This window comes from Chiloscyllium plagiosum, chromosome 14 (genome assembly GCF_004010195.1).
Source record: "Chiloscyllium plagiosum isolate BGI_BamShark_2017 chromosome 14, ASM401019v2, whole genome shotgun sequence".
In the NCBI taxonomy this organism is placed as follows: Eukaryota; Metazoa; Chordata; class Chondrichthyes; order Orectolobiformes; family Hemiscylliidae; genus Chiloscyllium; species Chiloscyllium plagiosum.
Window position 1 is genome coordinate 33054389 of NC_057723.1, and position 25747 is coordinate 33080135.

The following is a 25747-nucleotide window of genomic DNA, read 5'->3' on the forward strand; positions in this document are numbered from 1 at the left end:
TTTTATGGCCCACAGTGATCCTCTATAGTCCCCCATGTCACCTCTGTGAAGACTATGTAACTGACTGACGGTGGAACCCCCTTGACTGGACTGAGGACTGGACTCTATCAGTTCCCATTATAGTCATTCAGTTAAATGGATATGCATTGTGCCACAACATTTACAGCTGGCCACATGCTGCAGGACTTTATGCCATTAACAAGATATCCCAAGACCCACAGACAGATCCATGTTTATCTGCACGAAAAAGCATGTCAATATGACAGTACTGATAGCCTTTGGCCCTAGCTGGAGTGTCAAGATGCTAACAGCTATGATATAACAATGCAATTCAAGGCATGGATGACGCAACATGCAGGTTAGTGCTAGGTGAGCAAGCAGTAAGAGAGCAAGCGAGCGAGCAACCTGGTTCAATCCATGAGCAAGGTGCCAGTCTGAGCACTCAATGTGTCCCAGCCACTGCCTTTCAGTGCTGATTGCCCACATTCCCTGCAATGCAAGTCTACGTTTCCTGAGTAGCCTGCACTTGAATCAGAGATGACATAATGGCCGTGAAAGATTGGCACATGCTGAATGTCAATGTCTGTGCATGCAGCTGGTGCCAGTGCATTGTGTTGTCAGCTGTTCTTTGGCTGTACACAGCACAGAGTCATTTAGATCAAGCAGCAAGCTGAATCCATCAGGTATCCATTCCGGTTTCCATGTTGAGTTGTCTCACTCTTTGACTTATTTGATGAGTTTGGCAAGGTCGAAAGATAAATATTAATTAGGTGAGTTCAGCTGTCAATGAGGTGTTTAACAATAGTAATAACTCTCCTAATTGGCATTTTGTCACTGCCTAGTGAGAAGCATGCTGTCCTACGTGTAAAAAGCATAAAAGATAGAGCAAGACTCTCCCACCATTAAGATGGCCCTCACCAGACTTACCATCCAACTTTACTACTAATCTGGTCATTGGCCACATTGCTCAGATCATTGTAAAGTTCTAGCCAACAGCTTGAAGTCATATGGTGCATTTCTCATAGAAAAGTACTTTCCAGATATATAGTCAGAGAAAATGGAATCCAGACCTGAAGATATTAAGAAATATCACCACAATCTTGCTCAAACAAGTGGGCCTGAAGAAAGGTCAGAAAGAATGAAAACAAACTGGTGACTCAGAGAGGTTTAGGGAAGAAAGCCACGGGCAAGGGACTAAATTAACTGAAAGTAACATTTCTAATAGTGGGACGCAGGTTGGGTTAGGCTACATAAGAAGTCAAAACCAGAAGAGTGGAGAGTTATGGTGGACTATAGGCCTGAAGAAGGTTCAAGTTAGGACATGTCAGGATATAATGGGACTTGTAAATTAGAAATGTTGCGAGAGTGGAAGCCAGTGGAGGCCAAAAAGGACAGATGGAATGAGTGCATGAATCCTATCATGCACTAAGTCTAAATGAGTAGAACTTCGTGCATGATAGGATTTTAACAATGGATTTTAATTTAGTGAAAGTTTATTGCGATGAAAGTTGGGAGGATAGCCAGAAGAATATTAGAGCAGTTTTGTCTGGATATGATGATTGCATGAATGAGAGTTTTAGCAGCAGATTGAAAGAAGTATAGGCATAGACATGTAATATTACAGAACTGGGAGTGAACTGTCTGTTCTGCAGACTATTGGAAATTGGAAACACAGCTGGGGACTGAATAGAATGCAAGCAATCTACATCAATCTGAACCAGCTTCAATAAATCACCATGTCTGAAAGTCAAAAAGGAGCAATCGTCATGGGGAGAAGGGGCTATCACCACTGCCAGTCAAGGGACTTGTCCTATTCCAGCACAGAGAGTTAGTCATAGTCAATCAAGCCTTTAGTCCTCCCAGAGTCCAGGAAGCCATATCCCAGCTGTCTGGAAATTAGGCCATGCTCAGTCCTGCTGGACGAGAGCAACCAGTGTGAAGGTTACAGGTAAATCAGTCAGGGTGTAGAGAAGATATTTGTCCGGCGTGGACCACTTTCTCCCATAATGAGACCAAAGGAGGGATTGAGTATGATAGAAATGGATGCAGTTATTGATTTTGCAGGAGAAAGGAAGGTGATGTGGTGGTCCTATTGAAAGAACAGGAAGCACAGAGGGCAGGAAGGGTTAGTAATTTGGGAGGATGAAGTGGATGAGAAATATTATTTGAAAATGGAACATGGAATATTGAGATTTGTAGTCTATGAGCCCTGGTAAGAGGCATGTGCTGTGGCAGAGTTAGTGTGGATGGTGGTTCTGAGAGAAAGTGGTGACACTTAACCTTCTGGATTTCAAAAGATCACTAACCTTCTCTCTGATCTGCTGGGCATCTCATTTTACCCAGGATACAGTATTGACGGAATTTGGGTCCAGGCTCAGTTGGTCTTGTGATATAATTTTCTGTGGCAATCATGGATATAAAGGACTGCCCTCCCCTCCTTCAACCCATCCACCAACATCTCCAGCTCCCTGTCTGTGAAACACAGGGTGATTTTCCCTTTTCTCTTGGCTCAGTCAAGAGCCATAGTGTGATGGGCAGATCCTGGCTCTGCAGCATGTGTAGTGGTGAGCAGCTGGACTTTAAATATGGCACTAGAGGCATAAACACCAGGAGGTCTCAAGACTTGCAAGTACATTCAGCTCTCAGGCTGCAGGATTCCCTCAGAAAGGTGTTCAGCAGCCCAGTTACTTAAGTAATGAAGTAAGGAGCAGAAGATTGCAACTCTAGTTGCTCCAAGCCATGGCAGACTTGGTGTTGTGAATCGCACCCAGCAAAACTCTTTAACTGAAAATGGGAAAATTCCGTGGAGACTGAAGAAACTTAAATGGAAAAACAACTGCTCATTAGAGAGTTGGTCCAGGGACTACATAATTGAGGTAAATGACATAAATCTAAACCTTTCCCTCTACAAAATGGTTCTGCTTTGATTTGTCTTTTGTACGGATAATTCAATGACATTCTGTGAAAGAATTTTCTACCAGTGTGTATGAGCCTGAAAATGATGATAATTACTTTGTTTTTTTTCTCAGTGTGCTGACAATATCAAAGATGGAACACAAATTGTACCATAATTGAGGCAAGCACTGGGTTAATCATGGTTTACCTGTCATTTTCATGATATACAAATGTTTTTGCCAGCATTCAGTAATACACTTGAAACTGTTTACTCTCTGTGGGATGGCCTGCAGCCTTGTATTCACCCTATTTTTTCTGACTAAGTGACTTGCCACATCAAAATGCAGTGAAGCCTTTCTGTTGAATTACAGTCACCGTGTGCAGACAGGCATGTCCTGAATCCATTGTTTCTCTTTTTATATCAGTATTTCATTCCTCGCTCTTGATGTAAAATGTTGGTCTCCTGCATAGTTTGCTCTCCTATCTCAGTTATCCTGTTGCCATGGTATATTCCATTCCTACAGGACGAGAAAGCAAATTCCAAAGCTATGCTAAATTGATTCGTCGTAGAGTGGTATTTTTATTACTTTATTGCAACAAAAAGTACTATTTCAAGTTTTCAGGGCCACAAAGCATCACTAAGTCCATTGGGCATCATATATCATGAAAACTGATTATGGCACCTGCCTTAGAACAGCTGAACAGTGAAACTCCTGCCTTAGGTTCTAAATTCGATTCGCAAGATTTCTGAAGGACTTCCATGGTAAGAAAGATTTGTTTTAAAACTGGAAAGAAACTGACAAACACAACACCGGCAGAATTATTGACCTCAGCTCAAATGCCCCAAAACATTTCATAAGTACATTAAGAGCAAAAGGGTTTCCAGGGAACGAGTGGGACCTATTCGAGACCAAAGGGGCAATCTGTCTGTAGTTGAGGTCTTAGATGAATATATTTCACCTGTATTCACAAAGGAGAAAGATATTGTTGCTAGGGATTTCACTCGGGATGGTGAACATGTTAAGATTAGTAAGGAGGAAGTATGAGAAGTTTTAGAGGACATAAAGATGCATAAACTCCCAGAGCCTAATGAGATGTATGATTGCTAATGGATGTTGGAGAGGAGAATGCTGAGGTGCTGGTGGAGACATTTTACATTTTTCTTTCCACAATTGAAGTGCCAGGTGACTGAAGGATAGCTAATGTGGTTTCTTTCTTCAAGAAGAGCAACAGGGATAGGTCAAGTAATTACAGGCCTGTTAGTCCGACATCAGCGGTAAGGACATTATTGGGAAAAATTCTGTGGGTCAGGATTAATCAACACTTGGAAATGCATGGATTGATTAGGAATAGTCAGAATGGGTTTGTTAGAGGGAAACCCTGAGTTTTTCAAAAGGTGACTGAATGTACTGATGAGAGTAGTGCAGTTAATTTGGTTTATATGAACTTCAGTAAGGCCTTTGAAAAGGTCCCACATGGAAGGATGGACCAAAAAGATAAGAGCCAGTGGAATCTGAGGCAAGTGACAAGCTAGATCCAAAATTGGCTTCTGCATAGGAGGCAAAGGGTGATGTGGTTGGAAGTCTGTGACCAGTGGTGTACCACAGGGATCGGTGCTGGGACCCTTGCTGTTTATTATGTACGTTAATGTCTTGGATATGAATGTCGATGTGTAATCATTAAATTTACAGATGACACGGAAATTGGTGGTATTGCTGTTGGTGAGGAGGTAGTCTCAGGCTACAGTCTGATATTGATCATTTGGTAAATTGGGCAGAGCAATGGTAAATAGAATGTAATCCTGTTAAGTGTGATCACTTTGGGCGATCTTATAAGGGAATGACACAAACAATAAATGGTAGGTCCCTAGGGAGTACTGAGGAACAAAGGGACTTTGGTATGCCAATTCATAGATCCCAAAATGTGTCAGCCCAGGTAGACAGGGTGGGGTAAAAGGCATGTGGGATGCTTCCTATCATTAAATAGGCTGTGGAATATAGGAACACAGAAGTCTTGTTATAATTTTATAAAACATTTTTGAGGTCACAAATGGAATACTGTGCACAGTTCTGGTCACCATACTATCGGGAGGACGTGATTGCTCCAAAGACAATTGAGAGGAGATTCATTAGGATGTTGCCTGGGATGGAACGTCTCAGTTATGAGGAGAGACTAGATAGACTGGGTTTGTTTTCCTTGGTGCAAAGGAGGCTGAAGGGGGATCTGATTGAGGTATACAACATTATGCATAGGCAAGGTAGCTCATGAGAATTTTTTCCCACTGAGAGACGTGTCTAAGACCAGATGGCACAGGTTTAAGGTGAAGGGTAAGTAGTTTACAGGAGATCTGAGGAAAGGTTTTTTTTCACCCAGAGTGTGGTAGAAATATGGAACACATTGCCTGAGAGAGTGGCACAAGCAGTTCCTTTTACAACATTTAAGAAACACCTGAATGAGCACGTAAAATGTCAAAGCATAGTAAGCAATGGACCAAAAGGAGGTAATTGGGATTTGTGTCATTTGGTGTTTTTTAATTGGCAAAGACATAGTGGGCCAAAAGGCTTGTGTTTATGCTGTATGACTCCCTACGAACTCTCCTGTGACCATTTCTTTGGCCATTTCTTATTAATCTCTCAAATTTTCTCTTTTCTCCTCTTTCTCAACCTTATAGTTTTATAAGAACCCTCTACAGAGGGTTGGTCAAGAACGGATATCCCCACAACTTCATCCGCAGATCCCTAACATACAAGCAACGCGGCAAGGACATGCTATGACCTAACACACTAGCCACAAAACCTTACATAAGAAACCTCTCGGAACTGACAGCCAGACTTCTCCGCCTACTGGGATTCTTGACAGCCCATAAACCGACAGCCACACTCAGACAACAACTCACCAGGATAAAAGACCCTATACCCATCATGTGCAAGACAATGTAATTTACAGGATTCCATGCAAAGACTGCACAAAACACTATAAAGGGCAAGCAGGCACACAACGAGCGATCCGCATCCACGAACACTAACTCGCCACTAAACACCACAACCAGCTGTAGCATACGCACTGATGACAAGGACCACAAATTCGACAGGGACAACGCAACAATCATAGGACAAGCTAACATAGGACAGCCAGAGAATTTGTAGAAGCATGGCACTCATCCACGGACTCCATCAACAAACACATAAACCTAGACCCAATATACCTGCCACGGCAACAAAAAAATCAGAATCGATAACCAGAAGCAGCAGAAACAGAACCAAATAAATTCCAGAACACATAGTAAAGTAGCGCTTCACAGGAGGCTCCAAAGCACTGATGGTGTCACCTAGACAGGAGACGAAACGTCTGGAAATCAGTTTCCCAGCTCAGCGAACATACCCACAACCACGAGAACGGGCACCTGAGTTACAAATATTCACACAAACCTTATAGTTTTATCTCCTTATCAATAAACACTTTCTGTACTTGAAAAGTGAAATTGCAACCAGATGCTTTCTATGCTTCTATAACTCGGATGAACTAAATCCACCGAAGCTCAATGATGGCAAAATCTAACCTCAGTGAAACTGATTGTTTTGGTGCTCCACCCACTGGTTTAAACGGAAAATGCCACTTGAAAGTCTACCCACTTTCACTGCGGCATGTGCAAAATGCCATCTTGTTGTGTACATGAGAGCAGTATTACATACAAACATTGGAAATATGTAGAGCAGGATAAATGAGATGTCAACTAGAGTTTAGTGTTGACTTGACACCCAACCAGCCAGTTTTGGTCTCACCACACTAATTAATGCCCTTTCTTATTAATGCAGACCCCTCCTATACCCTCACAGACCACTGGTACTACTTAAAGGTATCATCATCCAACTTGCATGTTTGCTTTTTATTACTTCCCACTGACTCTTGCTAAGTTTGAGTAGGTTTATTGGGTGTTTGAAAGAATTTGCATAAGTGATAAGATCTACAGGCAGTAGCACTGGATGTTGGGAAGGCGTGAGTTGCCACTGCATGGGCTCCAAACACATTGTTTATTCTTGATAATTGCAGTCCTATTGGCTGCAATATCAGAAAAAGATCAAGCAAAAGCAACAGAGAAGACAGCGGAGAGAGGTGGAAAGGAGAAAAAGAAACACTCAACAGGAGACCATACTTACTTGGGATATTCAGGGGCTATATCTCCTGTATGCACCTTAACCAGTAGTAGCATGTTCAGTGGCTGCAATTCCCAAAAAGATGGCCACATAGCTATGCCAACTCGTAGGACCAAACGTGCAGCCTCAGGGTAAGGTTGAGGATGGACCTGTCATTGGTCATCAATATAAGGGTAACCCTGAACTTATAGTGAGCAGACCTTGGCAGTGTGATTTGCTGGTCCATTGCTGGTTACAGCCAACCTGTCAAACCCAAATGTGGCTGCTCATTCATAAGAGCTGACGATTCCTTCCACAAACAGCACACACAACCAGTAATAACATAATGAAAGCCATGTTACCATGAAAACAACTATTGAACAGATCATTGGGATGCTAAAGCAACAATTCTGCTGCCTTGACTCCTCCAGAAAAACTCCCCAGAAATTGTCAGAGTCAGTGGCATTACCCATGGTGCTCAGTTGCATCCTGGACATTTTGGTTCTCATGAAGGGCTCAGCCCTTGCCACCATGGATTTGGTGGATGTTTAACGGTGATAAGAGATGGACTGGCAGACTTGCCAATGCACCAAATATTTCACTGTGTTCTCCTATCAGCCTTTTACAGTATATGCCCCATCATTGTCCTCATTGGAGCCCAGAGTGGTAGGATTTATGAGTAACGTTAAATTCATGTTGTCCTGCAAAAATGAACAAAATTTGCCAGTGGGCAGGATTTTCTATTCTTGTGGTTAAATGTGGATCTGGGCTCAGAATGGGAAGGCTTCTTCTGCACTGTTAGGTACTTTTATGTTCATTATATATTCAAGTGTGGATAAGCTCATTACATATTTAGGCATGAATAAGCTAATTACATACTCGGGCATGGATAAGCTGGCACATTCGAGTGGCAGACAGGTAGGACAGTCTAGACCCTGTTGTGAATTTCCAGGTTTTAGCTTCTTGGCTGGAGATATTTTGAAGGCACCTAGAAAAGTATTTCATTCTCTGACCCAGGACCAGCAATGGTCTCGGGCTCATCAGCCTTACCCAGCACCGGGGTGCCTGAGACATATCAGAAGACAGCCTCACTCTGCAGCAACACCTCCCGAGAGCTGCTCCTGTGCGGCGTGCACTAAAGAAAGGATGTGCTTTTTCCCATGAATGGCAACAAGAGGCCACCATGGTCACCAAGGCAAACTGGACTGAGGTGGCTCCTGTGGTCAGTGCCCATGGGAAACACAGTAGATACTGCACACAGTGCCGCAAAAGAACACATGATTTGCTACCTACTGTCAGGTAAGTGCCACTCCCTACTCAGTCCTTCAAGCCCCCCTGAGGATGAGTTAGCATTGTAAGCATGCCACTGCGCAGGATTCTGACATGCAAGGCTGGGGGCCTGACATCTCCATCAAATGCCTCATGTCTAATCAACATCAGTTACCAAGGTAACACTGCTGACGTCACAATTCTACAGGCTCTCACACATCTGCCAGGCTCACACTTGAAAGACAAAAAGGAGTTACAACACAACAGGTCATCACCACCAGCTCATTGACCTTTCATCCCAGACAGGAAAACCAGCATATCAGATAGCTTCTCGACAAAGGCTTGCACAGAACAGGGACACAGCCACAAAAGGTGGTTTCAGTGTAAACAGTTCAGAATATCAGATACACACATTATATGAAGCTTAAACAGAAATTGCTAGAGAAATTCAACAGGTCTGGCAACATTGTGAAAAAAAAACAAAGTTAATGTTTCGAGTTCAGTCATCCAGTGAAGAAGGGTCACTTTTCTGGTCTGTTTTCTCTTGGCTGATGCTGCCAGACCAGCTGAGTTTCTCTAGCAATTTCTGTTTTTATTTGATTCGGATCTCCATCATTGGCTGTTCTTTGCTTTACAATTATAGGAAGCTTTATTGATTACCATCAACTTTAGCTCTTTGACCACATTGAACAATCTCTAATTCAGAACCCTTTAAATCATAACTTCCCTCCAACGTGAGAAAAATGCACAATCAGCTGGAATCTGTGGAGACAGAGTGAGGGGATGCAAGGCATAATGGTCCTCACTATCTTTGAGTAGCAGGCTTCTGAGCTGGGCAGGTGAGTAAGGGGAGAGGGACTGTGCTGAAGGGGAGATTGGATGAGAACACCCCAAGCAGCTTATTACCAGCTAGCCATTAAGCAGCAAGATTTTAATAAAACTTTAAATAACAGTGGCTCCTCACGGAACTAACAAAACCTCATACTTGCCTGCTTTTGGATCCCAGACCTAAACAATGACCTAATGAGGAAGAGTCTAAGCCCCAGGTCCATCTTTCCCAACACCCCCAGCACAACTATGAGGTGGTACAACTGGGACCTTCAGAGGAAACACAATCAAGGCCTTCCCCACCTGCCCCACTCCTCCACACTAGACCAGTTCAGGCATCCATCCTAAAACACATGAAAGTGGATAGGTCCATGGAACCTGATCAGGAGTACCCTAGAACTTTGTGGAAAGGTAGGGAAGTGATTTCTGGGTCCCTTGCTGAGATATTTGTATCATTGATAGCCACAGGTGAGGTGCCAGAAGACTGGAGGTTGGCTAACATGGTGCTACGATTTAAGAAAAGTGGTAAGGAGAAGCCAGGGAACTATAGAACAGTGAGCCTGGCATCAGTGGTGGACAAGTTGTTAGAGGGGATCTTGAGGGACAGGATTTGTATGTATTTGGAAAGGCAAGGACTGATTAAGGATAGTCAACATGGCTTTGTGCATGGGAAATTGTGTCTCACTAACTTGATTGAAGAAGTAACAAAGAGGATTGATGAAAGCAGAGTGGTGGATGTGATCTATATGGACTTAAATAAAGAAACATAGAAGGATCGAATCAGACTCTTAAGTTATTGAACTCAACATAGAGTCCTAGGGGCTGCAAGGTCCCCAAGTGGAAAATGCTATGTTGTTCTTGTTCTTCACTCACTGTTTCTTGCCCATGAGTCAGTTCTCCATCCTGAGCAATCCCTACAACACTGGGCACCAGGCACAACTGAATGACATATAGTATTTGCAAGGTGACCTTGGGATATAGGTTCTTAGTTCCTTGAAAGTGGAGTTGCAGGTAGACAGAGTAGCGAAGAAGGCATTTGGTACGCTTGCCTTTATTGATCAGAGCATTGAGTACAGGAGTTGGGAGGTCATGTTGCATTTGTACAGGACATTGGTTGGCCACTTTTGGAATATTGTGTGCAATTCTGGTCTCCCTCCTATTGGAAGGATGTTGTAAAACTTGAAAGGGTTCAGAAAAGATTGACAAGGATATTGCCAAGGTTGGAGGATTTGAGCTACAGGGTGAGGCTTCAGCTATTTTCCCTAGAGCATTAGAGATTGAAGGGTGATCTCATAGAGGTTTATAAAGTCATGAGAGACATGGAATGGGTGAATAGCAAAGGCCTCCCCACGTTAACAGAATCCAAAAATAGAGGGCATAGGTTTAAGGTCAGAGGGGAAAGATTTAAAAAGGACCTAAGGGGCAACTTTTTCACACAGATGGTAGTGTACGGAATGAACTGCCAGAGGATGTGACAGAGGTAGTACAATTACAACTTTTAAAAGGCATCTAGATGGCTATTTATAGGAAGGATTTAGAGGGATTTGGGCCAACTGCTGGCAAATGAAACTAGATTAATATAGGATATCTGGTCGGCATGGACAAGTTGGACTGAAGGGTTTATTTTCATGCTGTAGATCTCTATGAGGAGAAAGTGAGGACTGCAGATGCTGGAGACTAGAGTTGAAAAGTGTGGTATTGGAAAAGCGCAGCAGGCCAGGCAGCATCCGAGGAGCAGGAGAATCGATGTTTCGGGCATAAGCCCTTCTTCCTGAAGAAGATGGGATGCTGCCTGATCTGCTGCACTTTTCCAGCACCTGTACATCTCTATGACTCCACGACTCAATATGAATCTGACCTTGACCACTCCTTGTGAAGCAATTGCAATATATTTGCCATTACATCCAGGTTCTCTGGTCCAGACCACTCCTGCTGCCACTGACCACTCCTGCTACCTTTGGCCACTGACATGTTGGCACTTGCCTGGAGGACCCTACCGTCCCTCGAGGGAAGAAAACATTTCTTCTCATATTGAGTTTATATTTTGAAGCTGCAAATGTAACATCAAAGCATCTCAGAGAAAGCTCCTTGTATGTTGATTTGGAGGTACGTTGTTGGACTGGGGTGTACAAAGTTAGAAATCACAGGTTATAGTCCAACAGGTTTATTTGGAAGCACAACGTTTGGAGCACTGCTCCTTCATCAGGTGGTTGTGGAATATAAGATTGTAAGACACAGAATTTATAACTATACATTCTGTATCTTATGATCTTATACTTCACAAGGAGCAGCACTCCTCATGCTACTGCTTCCAAATAACCCTATTGGATTATAACCTGGTGTTGTGTGATTTTTATCTGTGAATGTTGTGTGACTCTAATGTGTCATTTAGGTCTACAAGATATTTCCTAGCAGCTTCAGTCCATGCTGCAGTCAGAATGCATGTGGCTTTTAAGAGGAATAGTGTGGCTTTAAATAATAAAGGCTAGTTTCAAGTGGTGTTAGGCCCCCTACTGAGGTATTCAATACCCACAGTACATTCAGCACTGGGCTACATACCACAACCATTATAATTAGCAGAAAACACCAAAGGTGCCTGTCAAGCGTATCAATTTGAATGAAAGCCATGTAATCACCCATTGCGAACCCCAGGCCCAGTTTTCAGAACTATCCAATCTTGTTAATTCGACTCTATCATGAATCACCACCTTTGGAAGTGGAGAGAAGAAATGGAATATAATGTTGCAAAAAAATAAATTTAGTCTCACCAGTCATTTTCCAATATGTTTTGTATGTACAGCGTTGACTGCACCAAAGTGCATCAAAGCTAAATGCAAGAACATAAATGTAAAATCTGATGCATTATCCACCAACAAAATGAGTATTCCTACCTTCAAGCAGAATATCACACTGAAAATTAATTGCATTTAGGAAAAGCAGAAACTCAATTTACCTGCTTAGACAGATTAATTAGCAAGTTGTGAAAAATTAACATCTAAAAATGAAAATATGACAATCTATTTGGAAGGGATTTGCTGTGTAATTGTAATTTTAAAAGAAGAATTGTAAAACAAAGTTAAATATAATCCAATGAAGAACAAATTATTTCTCAGAACTGCATGTGAAGTTGAAATAGGCTGACCAGATGTTCTCTGAAAAGCAATTATCCAATTGCACAGAAAGCAAGCATGATAAGTTATTAAATGGAAGTAAAAGGATTTGTCACCTTGCTTGGACAGATAAGATCTGGACAGGGTGTGATTAGAAATAGCAAACCTTTTTTGCCATTTCATTTATCTCAAAACGGCAGCATTTTGCAAAGGAATCTTTCTCCAGGCGAGCATCTGATAGTTGAGATTACAAAATTAAGGAGAAGATAATTGAAGGCAGTAGTTTGAATAATGGTGCATGACAAAAAAAGGGCAGACTGTCTGCAGGTTTGAGCATACAAGACTAGAACATTAATGGCAACACAAATAAACACCTTTTGATAAGCTGATCTGCTTTACTAATGATTCACAAATAAAAATGTCTCAAAAACATCAATGAGTAAATTTTACTTAGAATTCATAATTTGTACCAATGATTTCCAAATCAAGGGAATAGGATGATTTTTTTAAAAAAAGAGTCCAAATACATTCCTTTTAACCAATTATTGCATGATAAATAAATAAGTTAACAGACAACATAATAGTTCTTTTTGAACATGGCATTAAAATAAGTAAGTATGAGTAGCAGATCTTGTGATTTAGTAAACCAACTGCATCATTTAATCAGGCCAATTTAGTTATTTTATTTATGCAACTTGGCTTTATGGTGTCATTGTTATTTGTGTGGTCATTTGTACCACACAACATGAATGTGTCTCAGGCTGCTAAAATAGCACTACTAAAGCCAAAAGAACCATCAAGTCAACTGTGTCTAACTTTGGTATCTTCTGCGCCTTAAACAAAGTGAGAAGTTGAAGTTCTTCCAATGATTTTGAATCAAAAGCAACAACAACAGCTGAATATTCAAATTTTCATTCGAAGATCATGAATAATTTTTACTAAAATTTTAGCTTTCTTTCAGGTCTAGCTGACATATGGTGTTTTAACTCTCTGAGAATAGTGATGCTATCTGCACCAAAGTTAGTAAATCTTAGATGATTAGCTTTGATTTAAATGGGAATGTGGCAATTTAATTTTTTTTCTCCCTTCACTTGTTCAATGTGAGTGACATTGGCTAGGCTAACATTTTATTGTCTGTCCCTAGTTCCTCTCAGGAAGGTGGTGGTGAGCTTCCTTCTTGAACCATGATGTGAAGGTGCCAGTGTTGGACTGGGGTGGACAAAGTTAAACACCAGGTCAGGCAGCATCCATGGAGCAGAAGAATCGACGCTTTGGTCAAAAGCCCTTCATCAGGAATGAGGCTTGTGAGCCAAGGGGTTGGAGAGATAAATGAGAGGGGGGCTAGGGCTAGGGGTAAGGTAGTGCAATAGGTGGATGGAGGTGGGGGTAATAGTGATAGGTCACAAAGGAGCTTGGAGCAGATAGGTGGGCATGAAGATGGACAGGTGGGACAGATCATGAAGGCAGTACTTAGTTGGAAGGTTGTAAACTGGGATAAGGTGGGGCAAAGGGAAATGAGGAAATTGGTGAAGTCGACATTGATGCCATGTGGTTGGAGGGTCCCAAGGTGGAAGATAAGGCGTACTTTCTCCAGGCGTCAGGTGGTTAGGGTGTGACAATGGAGGATGTCCAGGACCTACACGACCTTGGCAGAGTGGGAGGGGGAGTTGAAATGTCCAGCCATGGGGCAGTTGGATTGGTTGATATGGGTGTCCAAGAAATGTTCTCTGAAGTACTCTGCAAGTTGGCATCCTGTCTCCCCAATGTTGAAGAGACCACATCAGGAACAACGGATACAGTAAATGACATCTGTGGAAGTGCAGGTAAAGCTCTGATGGATGTAGAAGTTCCTTTGGGGCCTTGGACGGAGATGAGGGGAGAGGTGTGGGTGCAGATTTTGTGATTCCTGTGGTGGCAGGGAAAGGTGCCAGGAGGGGAGGATGGGTTGTTAGGGGCATGGACCTAACAAGAGAGTCGCGGAGGGAATGGTCTTTACGGAAAGCAGATAGGGGTGGGGAGGGAAATGTATCTTTGGTGTTGGTGTCCATTTGTAAGTGATGGAAAGGACAGAGGATGATGCTATGTATACTGAGGTTGGTGGGGTGGAAGGTGAGGACCAGCGGGGTTCTGTTCTTGTTGCAGTTGGAGGAGTGGGGTTCAAGGGCGGAGGTGCGGGAAGTGGATGAGATGCACTGGAGGACATCATTGATACGTGGGAGGGGAAATTGCAGTCTTTGAAGAAGGAGGCCTTCTGGTGTGTTCTGTGGTGGAACTGGTCCTCCAGGGAGCTGATGCAGCAGAGGCAGAGGAATTGGAAATAAGGGATAGTGTTTTTACAGGAGGCAGAGTGCGAGGAGGTGTAGTTCAAGTAGCTGTGGGGTTCGGTGGGTTTGTAGAAGATGTCCATGTTGAATCGGTCACTGTTGATGGAGATGGAGAGGTCCAGGAAGGCAAAGGATGTGTCTGAGATGGGTCCAGGTGAACTTAAGGTTGGGTGGAATGTGTTGTGAAGTTGATGAACTGTCCTCACCTTCCAGCCCACCAACCTTCATTTACATTGCATCTTCCTCTGCCATTTCTGCCCACCTACAAACAGACCCCACCAGCAGAGACATAGTTCCCTCCCCACCCCTATCCGCTTTCTGTAAAGACCATTCCCTCCACAACACCCTTGTTAGGTCCACCATTACCTCCACCTCCATCAAAAGCAACAACAACAGCTGCCTATCGCACTCCCAGCTATCTTCCCCCATCCCCATCCCTCTCCCATTTATCTCTCTGCCCCCTTGGCTCACAAGCTTCATTCCCAATGAAGGATTCTTGCCCGAAACGTCGATTCTCCTGTTCCTTGGATGCTGCCTGATCTGCTGTGCTTTTCCAGCACCACACTCTCGACTCTGATGTCCAGCATTTGCAGTCCTCACTTTCTCAAAGTTAAGTACCATACAACACCAAGTTATAGTCCAGCAGGTTTATTTGGAAGTACAAATCTGTTTGGACTATAACCTGGTGTTGTATGATTTTTAATTTCTTGAACCATTGCAATCCTTGTGCTGGATGTATATCCACAATGCCTTTAGTGAAGTATTTCAAAGATTTTGACAATGCAACAATATATTTTAGGATAGTGAGTGGCTTGGAGAGGAACTTGCAGGTAATGTCATTCTCATATATCTGTGGCTCTTGTCTTTCTAGATAGGAGTAATTGTGGATTTCGAAGGTGTTGTCTTAGGATCTTTGGTGAATTAGTGCAGTGCACCTTGTGGATATTGCAAGTTGCTACTATTGAGCATCAATGTGGATTGAGTGAATTTTTGTGAATCTGATGGGCTACATTGTCCTCAATGGTGTCAATCTTCTTGAATGTTGTTGACTCTGCACTCAAGTGAGAATATTCCTTCATAATCCTGACTTGTGGCTTGTGCATAATAGAATAGCATTAGGGAGTCAGGTAATAAGTTACTCCCTGCAGCAGTCCTAGCCTTTGACCTGCTCTTGTAGTCAATGTATTTATATGGTGAGCCCAGTTCAGTTTCTCATCAATAGTTACCCCAAGGACTTTGATAGTACAAGATTTAGTGATGTAACTATTGAATGTCAGGGACTGATGGTTTGATTGTCTCTTATTGGCAATGGACATTGCCTGGCATTTATGTAGTGGGAGTGTTACTTCCCATTTATCAGCTAAAGCTGGATATTACCCAGGTCTTGCTGAATTTGGATATGGATAGCTTCAGTATCTGAGAAGTTGTGACTGGTGCAGTTATGAAATCTCCAGTGAACATCCCTACATCTGATCCTATGATGGAGAAAAAGTCACTGATGAAGCAGCTGAAGATGGTTGGGCCTATGACACTACCCTGAGGAACCCCTGCAGAGATATCGTGGAGCTGAAATGATTGATTTCCAGCAACCACAAACATTTTCCTATGTGCCAAGTATGACTCAAACCAGTGAAGACTGTTGCACTAATTCCCATTGATTCCAGTTGTGCTTGGGCTTCTTGATTACACACTCAGTCAAATGCTGTCTTGATGTCAAGAGCTCACCTTACCTCTGGAATTTAGCTCTTATTGCCACGTTTGAGCCAAGATTGTAATAACAACATAAGCTGAGTGGCCCTGGCGGAACCCAAACTGGGTGAAACTGATGGTGGAGAGTAGACTTATGGGACAATAATTGGCCATAATTGGATATGTCCTACATTTTTGGTACAAGAATGAACTGGGCAATTTTTCAGATTATCAGTTAGGTCCCAGCATTGTACATACTGCAAGAACTTGGCTAGGAAGAGGTTAATAGTATTCTTGCAATGAAATGGAAGATCCAAACACTTGCCTTGTAAATTCATCCTCCAAAGTTAACTGCAGCATTTTCTTAGCTTTGTTATGGTATCAGATAGCTGAAGGCACAGCTACCAACAATGGAGTGATTAAAATTTAGGCTAGAGATAGCAAAGTAATGAATGAGAGTTTGAGCAGCAGCTGAGCTAAGGCAAGGGGAATCATGTAATACTACAGATGTGAAAATACTGTGTCTTAATGATGATACTGAGAGTGCTCAGTAGTATTCACATATTTATTCACTTTTTTTTATCAGATGTTTACTGCAGTCCAGCAAGTATTGACAGGGACCAATACTTCTGAGGGTGAAATCATCCAGCTAAAGGAAATAGCTGTTTCAAAATGCCAGCCTTCCTATACAGAGGGGAGAGGTTAATTCATTGTAATTGTAATGTAATATTTCTTCACTACAGGAGTTCAACCACTATTTAATCAGAAACAGCCAGAAACCTCCAAGCTCCATTTGCTTTCAAGGACCAAGAAAGAACTCTTCAGGCCTACAAACTTCTCACTACCATCTTAAGGACTGTAACTGAGTGAGCTGTGTCTTGTTATTCTATTTGCAATTAAACCGAACATTACACTGCTGAAAGGCGACTTTTCTTCTGTGTGCACCACTGTGTTTGGACACTGGGTGTTTGTACAACATACAATTCGGGCAGTATGAAATTAAGTGCTCCTTTGATTTGAACTGATAATAAAAGTCTATTTATGTCAGTTCTTGTAAGTCACTGCACTTAGAAGGTGAAATTTTTCCTCAGAAATACATTGTTGCATAGCCAGTTGCAAAAAAGGGGCGAATTGTCACACACTTCTCACTGTCAATAAAACCCATCTGATAGAAAATGAGCAATAAAATGGACATCTTTTCTCAAATCATTAACCAACTATTTTGGCATTGGCCAAAATATAGTATTTTAACTCCATAAAGAAAGAAACTAGTGTTCCATCGTCCTTCCATATGAAGTAGAATGGGTATACAGTAAATTAATCTTTGCAGATTGGGAATCTTCATACGGCAGACCTTTCCTGATAGCGATGGCTGAAGACCTGATTCCTGAAAGGTAGATCCTGGTACAAGTGTCACATGTGAAGCTATTGAGTGTTGTTTGTCCCATTCCTGTTGCCAAGCTGATGCTGCCACCAGTGAAAGTCATTAAGCACAGACACAGATTCTTCAGTCCAACCAGATCATTACAAAAATAATCCCACACTTAACTAGTCCCTCTTGCCTGCTCCTGTTCCTTTTTCTTCCAAACCTTTCCTATTCATGTACTTGTCTAAATGCCTTTTAAGTGTTGTAACTGTGCCTGCATCCATCACTTCCTCAGAAAGTTCATTGCACACAAAAACCACTCTTTGTGTAAAAAAGTTGTCCCTCATGTCTTTTTAAATCCCTTGCCTCTAACCTAAAAAAATGCCCCCTACTCTTCAAATCCCCCATCGTTAGGAAAGCCACTGCCATTAACCCCATCTATTCCCCTCATATTTTATAAACCTTTATAAGGTCACCTCTCAACTTCCCACACTCCAGTTAAAAAAATCCCAGCCTATTCATCCTTTCTTTATAATTCACACCTTCCATTCCCAGCAACATCCTGGTCATTATGGTGATACTCATGGACTCACAGGATAGCCCATGAAACTTCATTGAGAGTGTGTAGAGGTGAAGTCAAGGCATCTGACGGAGCACACAAACATCCTAAGAATCAAACTGCACAACACTTCAAACACCAGCTGTCTGTATGCAGCAGAGAGTCTAAGTGACTTAGTGGTCATTTTTAGACCCATTGTATTGGGTGGAAGCTAGTCATTCTCAATCCCGAGGGTCTGTCTAAGAAGGAGAGGATGTATATCTGCCCACAGGAGGTGTCACCATTTTCCCTGTTATCATTAGTGACTCCCATTTGACATGTAGACCTTCAAATCACACTGGCAACCATCCTTTAATTGGGGTTTTAGGCAGCCTACTGGACATCTGACTCCAATTAGCTCATTGTTCAAATGGGTAAATTAGTGAAAAATTGCTGATCTACTGGAAAATAGCAGGTGCATTCAAACCTACGCATCTCTGGTTTGCCAAAATAATTGGAATTCCCCTCCCCCTTAAATTTTATCCCAACTCGAGCCTTTTTGTTTGAGCTTTTATTTGGCAGTGATTCAATCTCATCCTATTTTGAATACTTCAAGCTGTTGAGACTATCTCTGAAACACATAAGTTGTTCCCAAAGGTGACTGTCAGAAGGAAAGTATAAGCTGGAGTCATTATTTTACTGCTGAAGCTGATTGCTATTACAGTTGCCTTCATTTTATTGCTGAGAAGTTGACAGTGAATCTCTTTGAATGCAACCTCCATGGTAAAAATGATCAGATCTTTCCTACATTAGATTTCTGTGAGCCCTAATTAACTTCAATGGAATTTTATTAACCTGCCTTTTGTCGCTTATTATTTTCAATAAAAATAAATGCTGCATTTGCTAATCCAAAATGATGTGCAGTATGATGGCTTGTGAAGTGTATGGTTCTACACAATTTCCAACCAGCTAATGTAAAATGCAATAAGGTCTGTCAAAATTAAATCTTCTTATTTTAATATCAAATTGAAAAGGACATTTGCATCATCGGCAATGTAGAGGACAGATAACACAATTCAAAGGTGAAATTAAAGTTCAGACATGTAGGAAGCTCTGGTCATATTGCATTTAAATGTGATTAAACTGATTTCCATTTTAATCAGTCCAAATCTGAAAGCCTGACCCATTCCACTATTGACAGTATGAATTACACAAAGTTGTTTCTCCTTCCCAATATGAGATTCTCCTGATTACTATATAAAGACACCCATGATCAGTTTTCAACTTATTGAACAATCAAACCCAAATGTTCACCAATGCAATAAATGTGTTACAACACAAGTTACAAATGAAACAATAGTATTTTCACAAGGGAATACAGATTCTATTAAACTGAATTATTTAATCTTTTGGCTCCCTTTGCAATCTTTGGTTTCAGTCTTATGTTTTTTTTTAAATGTATACAGTTTCATCAATTCTTTCATCTAATAAATCAATGACTTCAACAAAACTGGCACTGAAACAGAATAAAACAAAAGGCTGCTTCATTCATAGAGGTGTGGGGGTAGGGAGTGTTGTAATGTTGTGATATGTGGTGGAATAGAGCACCAGTGAAGTATTCCACGGTAAGTCATAATGGAAATCTCAGATAAGTGCTGCTCAGTGTGCATCTGATCAACTCTGTATCTACATTTTAACATGTTGAGTGGATTTTTAGTACTTAAAGGAGTATGACACCATTTATTTAATTGATCAGAAAATCGCATTTGTTCAAATTAATTTTTCCATTGTTAAGTGAATATTCAATTCATTTACATCACCTGGAAGGTATTGGTTGGAATGTCATAGAAACTCATTGACATCCTCTGTAATAATATTTCTAAAACTAATGGAGGAAACCTGGAGGAAGCTTTTCAGCAAATGTGAATGAAATAACTGCACAGAGGCCAGTTCCTGTCACCAAGTCACCCTTTCTTTACTAGTGCACAGTATACTGGCTGTGGCCAGCAAGCTCAGAGTCAGTCCTCAACTAAGGAGATTCTAATCTCCTAGTTTTTTTTTAACTGATGAGGTTCTAATCGTTTGCTTTTTTTTTGTCAGCTCAGAGTTAATCCCCTAAGTTAAGGATCTCCTGCTTATTTTTTTTCCCTTGTTTTTAACAGAAGGGAAAAACAATAAAGAAAACTAAAAAAGAACAAATATCTTCCCTGGAGAAGGGGGGTGGGGATGGAAGAAAAATAAACTCTCCTCCTCCAACAAAACTCAGACAGTAGCAGCAGGAACACACTGACTGTGGCCCAGCCAGCTCAGAGTCAGTCCCCAAAACTGAGGAGACCTAAATCTCCTGGTTATATATTTTTTCTTTATTTTTCTCTTTTTTTCCTTAATGTTTTACTCCTACATTGCCACCTAACTGCGGTAGCGCTTACATTTTCCCAGCACCCATGTTGTGCGTGTGCAGGTGTGAGACGCAGTGAAAGACGATAGGTGTACAAATCTTTATTCAATTCCCACCAACAGGAAGAAAGGAAGCACCAGGGTGGCCAGTGACACGCAATGCCCTTCTCGACAAAGGGCAATGCTGCGTGATCAAAAAATTGAAGAGGAGGGCAGGAATTAAATCAAAGTAGAGTTGAGGGAGAAATAAAGCACTCCACTTCCTGCGGTGCCCACCTCTCCCTGAACAGCTCAGGGGTGTTGGTAGGCACCGCAGGCTCCTTCTCCAGGACACCCGGGCATCTCCTGGATCTCTAGGTCAGCCAAGGCCTTCCTGCTTGGCCCAGGTTAACAGCCCCAATCAAGAACATTGGAGTTAACGTGGTCAACCTGGACCCAGTCGCTACAGTAAACAATATTTGTCCTCAAAATAGTTGACCTAAAAGCACACGTTTTTGAGCACAGAAGTTTGGATTCATAGTCTTTTCTTCATATCATTCATGGGGCAAGGGAGTTGCCAACATTAATTGCCCATTTTTAGTTGCCCTTGTGAAGGTGGTGGTGAACTGCCTTCTGAACTGCTGCAGTCCAAGTGCCGTAGGTTGATCCACAATGTCCTTAGGGAAAGAATTCTAGGATGTGCTAGGATTTTCACCGAGCGATAGTGGCGATATATTTCCACATCGGGTTGGTGACTGGCTTGGAGGGGAACTTGCAGGTGGTGGTGTTCCCATGTATCTGCTGCCCTTGTCCTTGCAGATGAAAGTGGTCATGGGTTTGGAAAACTCTATCTCATGATCTTTAGTGAATTTCTGCTGTGCATCTTGTAGATAGAACACTTCGCTATCCCTGAGCATTGGTGATGGAAAAAGTGGATGTTGGTGGATGTAGTGTCAATCAAGTGGGCTGCCTTGCCCTAGGTCATGTCAACTTCCTTGAGCATTATTCGAGCTGGTAATCCTAAGGATGGTGATAGTAGATCAGCAATAGTACTAAAGGCTTGATCTCCAGAAATTGCCATCCTCTCCTAGCCAAACTGTTCCAGTACAGTTGCAACTCTGGCACCTACCTGACAACATAGAAAATTGACCAGGTATGTCCTGTACAAAAAAATTAGGACAAATCCAATGAAGCCACCTACTAGCCCATCAGTCTACCCTTGATCATCAGTGCAGTGATGGAAGGTGCCATCAACGATGTTATCAAGCAGCATCTACGCAGCAATAACTTGCTCTGTGTCATCCAGTTTGGCTTTCGCCAGGGCCACTCAGCTCCTGATCTCATTACAGCCTTTGTTTAAACATGGACAAAAGATCTGGATTCCAGACGTGAGGTGACAGTGCCAACCCTTGACATCAAGACAGCATTTGACCAATGTCGCATCAAGAAGCCCTAGTAAAGTCAGTAGGAATCAGGAAGCAAACTGTCTGCTGGCTAGAGTCATACCTGGCACATAGGAAACTGTTGCAGGTTAATCATCTCAGCTCCCAGAACATCTCTGCCGGAGTTCCTCTCGACAGTGTCCTAGGCCCAATCATCTTCAGCTGCTCTATCATAAGGTCAGAAGTGGGGTATTTGCTATTGATTGCACAATGTTCAGCACTGTTCATGACTCTTCAGAGACTGAAGTTGCCCATGTTCAAATGCAACAAAATCTGGTCAATATCCAGGCTTGGGATGACAAGTGACATGTAACATTCATGCTACACAAAGGCCAGACAATGACCATCCCTAATAAAAGACTATTCAAACAATGCCCCCTGACATTCAATGGTGTTACCATTGCTGAATCATTCATTATGAACATCCTGGGGTTACCAAAGACCAGAAACTCAATTGGATGCACCAATATAAACAGAGTGGCTATAAGAATAATTAGGACACTAGGAATACTGCAGGGAGTAACTCACCTCCCACTGCCTGAGTACTATCCATCTTCAACAAGGCACAAGTCAACTGTGTGATTGAATAATTCCCACTTGCCTGGATAGGTGTAGCTTCAACAACACTCAAGGAAGTTGATACTATCCAGCATAAAGCAGACCACTTGATTGGTACCATACCCACAAACAGGTAAAATATGCTCAGTAGCAGATGTGTGCACTTTCTACAAGATGCATTACAGACATTTGCTAATGATTCTTCAAAAGTACCTTCCAAACCCTTGATCTCTACCAACTAGTAGGACAAGGGCAGCAGGTACCTGTGGAAGGGCACCACCTGGAAGTACCCTCCAAGCCACTCACCTTCCTGACTTGGATTTATGTTGCTACTCCTTCAGTGTCACAAGATCAAAATCTTAGAACTCCCTCCCTAATGGCATTAAGGGTCTATCTATGGACCATAATTGCAGCAGTTCAAGAAGGCAGCTCAACACCACCTTAGTAAGCACAAATAGGGATGGGTAATAAATAAGGTCCATGCCTCCCCACCCCTCGCCCCCCCCCCCCCCCCCCCCCCCAGCTAATCCACCCGCCAAACCTGCCATCCAAGGCCCCAGCTGGCAGAGATTTTCCTGCACATCCACCCACCTCATCTAACTGTGTCTGTTGCTCTTGATGTGGTCTCCTCTACATCAGGGAGACAGGACACCAAGTCGCGGAGGGTTTCAGGGAACATCTCTGGGACACGCATTAAACAACTCCACTACCCTGTGGCTGACCACTTCAACTCCTCCTTCCACTTCACCAAGGACATGCAAGTCCTGGGCCTCCTCCACCGCCAAATCCAAGCCACGCGACAACTGGAGGAAGAATGCCTCATCTTCCTCCTTGGGACCTTCAACCACATGGCATCAACATCAACTTCACTAGTTTCCTTATATCCCCTCCCCCTACTTCATCCCAGATCCCATCCTCCAACTCAGCACCGCCCTCTTTACCTGTCCCCCAGTCCATCTTTCTTCCCACTCAACTGTTTCACCATCCTCACTGACCTATCATAATCACCCCCTCCAGCATTCATCTGTTGCCTTCCCAGCTACCTTCCCTGCCCCCACCCCATCCTCCTATTTATTTCTTAGCCCCCTTCCCCTCCCACTTGACTCCCCTGCTCCTCAAATGCTGCCTGACCTGCTGTGTATTTCCAGCGCCACGCTTTTCAACTCTGACTCTCCAGCATCTGCAGTCCTCACTTCTTCCCAATAAATACTGGCTCAGGTAGTGAATACCACATCCCATAAATGATTATTTTCTTCAAAATGATAGCATTAGCTTTCTGGATGATGTGCTTAGGGCTATGGCTTTTTTTGTGTGTTTGGGAACATATGTCAATTATTTTCAAAAAAGCCTTCTATTGTGATGTGCCAATTAAATAAAGTAATATCTATGAAATCAGTGCTCTCTTTGTGTGTTGTAGCTTTAAATTAAATGGAATGTTGATAATTACGGAGGATTTTGATGCATTATTCTGATTCTGTGAATCCAAATACCTCATACAACAGCACAAATGCAGAAAGGAATGGACCAGACTTTTCAAGGAATAACAATCTCACAAAGACTCGGGTGCCAGGATTGGGTTTGTAAGGTCGGATCTGGATCTGGCAGGAGGGCTGGGTAATGCTGGGTTGGGGTGGACGCTGTCAGTTTGGGTCTGGCATTAGTGTGTCCAGGTCCGGTTCCAGCCAGCAGAACATAAGGGTTGGGGTCTGGTCAAATCCCAGGGAAGTATTGCTTGGGTGTTGGGTCAGGATCTGGGGAGTGTAAATAGGCTGGGGGAGGTGTAGTTGAGGATGTGAGAGTTAAATATTTGGTCAGTTGAATAGTTACTCACTTAATAGTCTAACAATTCCTGAGTAATAATTTTAATGAATTTCATCAGAATCCTAAAAAGTCTCTGATTTAAATGGAAACTTTCTGAGGGTTCCAGGCACAAAGGAATTGCCTGGCAGAAAATTAAAGTTTCTGGGTAATTCATTCAGAGTATGCTGTGATTCAGATTACACAGGGTCCTTATGTTCATCTTCTGCCTATACTGGAATAATGACTGCCTCATTCATGGAAGATTCGGGCCAATGCTGTTACATAACTGTGTATCATCTTATAAAAGGGTTAGTGACAATAAAGACACCACTTTTGAAAATCAGAAAATAGCCCTCAAAAAGAAATGTTTCTGTTTCAGATACCAGCACACCTCACCTGAAGATCCTCAACACCGTCTACAGGAAAGAGCAAACAATGGGTGATCTGTTACTTGATTTGACACTCACATCAATCATCTCAGATCATGCTGCATCAACTTTAGAAGAATAACTAAAAGGTTCTTGTCAAGTTATATTAGTTCCTTCATAAGGAAGCTGAGGATCTAACAGAATTAGAAATAGGGTCAAGTACACTTGGTTTAATGAGGCCAGAGAATATCCCATGCATTTAACTAGCAGTGAGTATTTTGTGGATAATTACTTCAGGATTTATTTAATGGATGTTTTAGATAATTCGAGATAATGTAAATGTGACAATGACATGAATTGATATTGGCATTACTTTTAATTTTTCAGATGCTGTGAACATCCTTGAGTTAAAATGAAATAAAAAGAGTTCCCAAGTTCCAACTTGTGAAAAAGGTTCATTTTATTTTAGTTAAAATCACACAACACCAGGTTATAGTCCAACAGGTTTATTTGGAAGCACCAGCTTTCGGAGGGCTGCTCCTTCATCAGCTAACTACTTCCAACACTGACATATCCTCATCATTTTATTTTAATCAAATGTCACCATAATGGTTTGGATCTTCCGATTGGTCGATGGTCATTACAGCAACATAGATTGAAAGTTACACAAAGGGACCCCTCAAAAGTCCCAATGCACAGGCCATGTGGGAATTACCCAGGATGCTTAAGCTTCCAATGAGCATTAGCCTGTACCTGGAACTGTCCAAAGTGCCTACAGTTCAAACGTAGACCACAGATGACTAAAGGTTTCAAATTACCTGCAGAGATACCCCATAGTCCTGACAACCTGACTCCCCCAAAACCACAACTTTCCTGACCTCAGACCTCCTTTGAACCAGCACCATTCCTGACACAGCACCATCAGCCCCCTCCTCCCCCACTTGACATCCCCCCAATCTGTAAAGGCCATTAACTTGTCAGTCCCTCCAACCCAACATCTCCCCAAAACCAAAATTTGTTGACAACATTGACAACCTCCAAGCCAAATGCT

The 25747-nt window shown here is 42.3% G+C and overlaps 1 long non-coding RNA gene across 1 annotated transcript in view; it reads left to right on the forward strand.

The window, feature by feature from the left end:
- The window catches only part of LOC122556913, a 35024-nt gene extending 9893 nt beyond the window's left edge, over positions 1 to 25131 (forward strand). The window contains exons 2-3 of the long non-coding RNA XR_006313701.1: positions 24708 to 24965; positions 25084 to 25131. This is a non-coding gene — a long non-coding RNA (uncharacterized LOC122556913). The remainder of the gene's footprint in view (positions 1 to 24707; positions 24966 to 25083) is intronic.
- Positions 25132 to 25747: the final 616 nt, after the last annotated feature.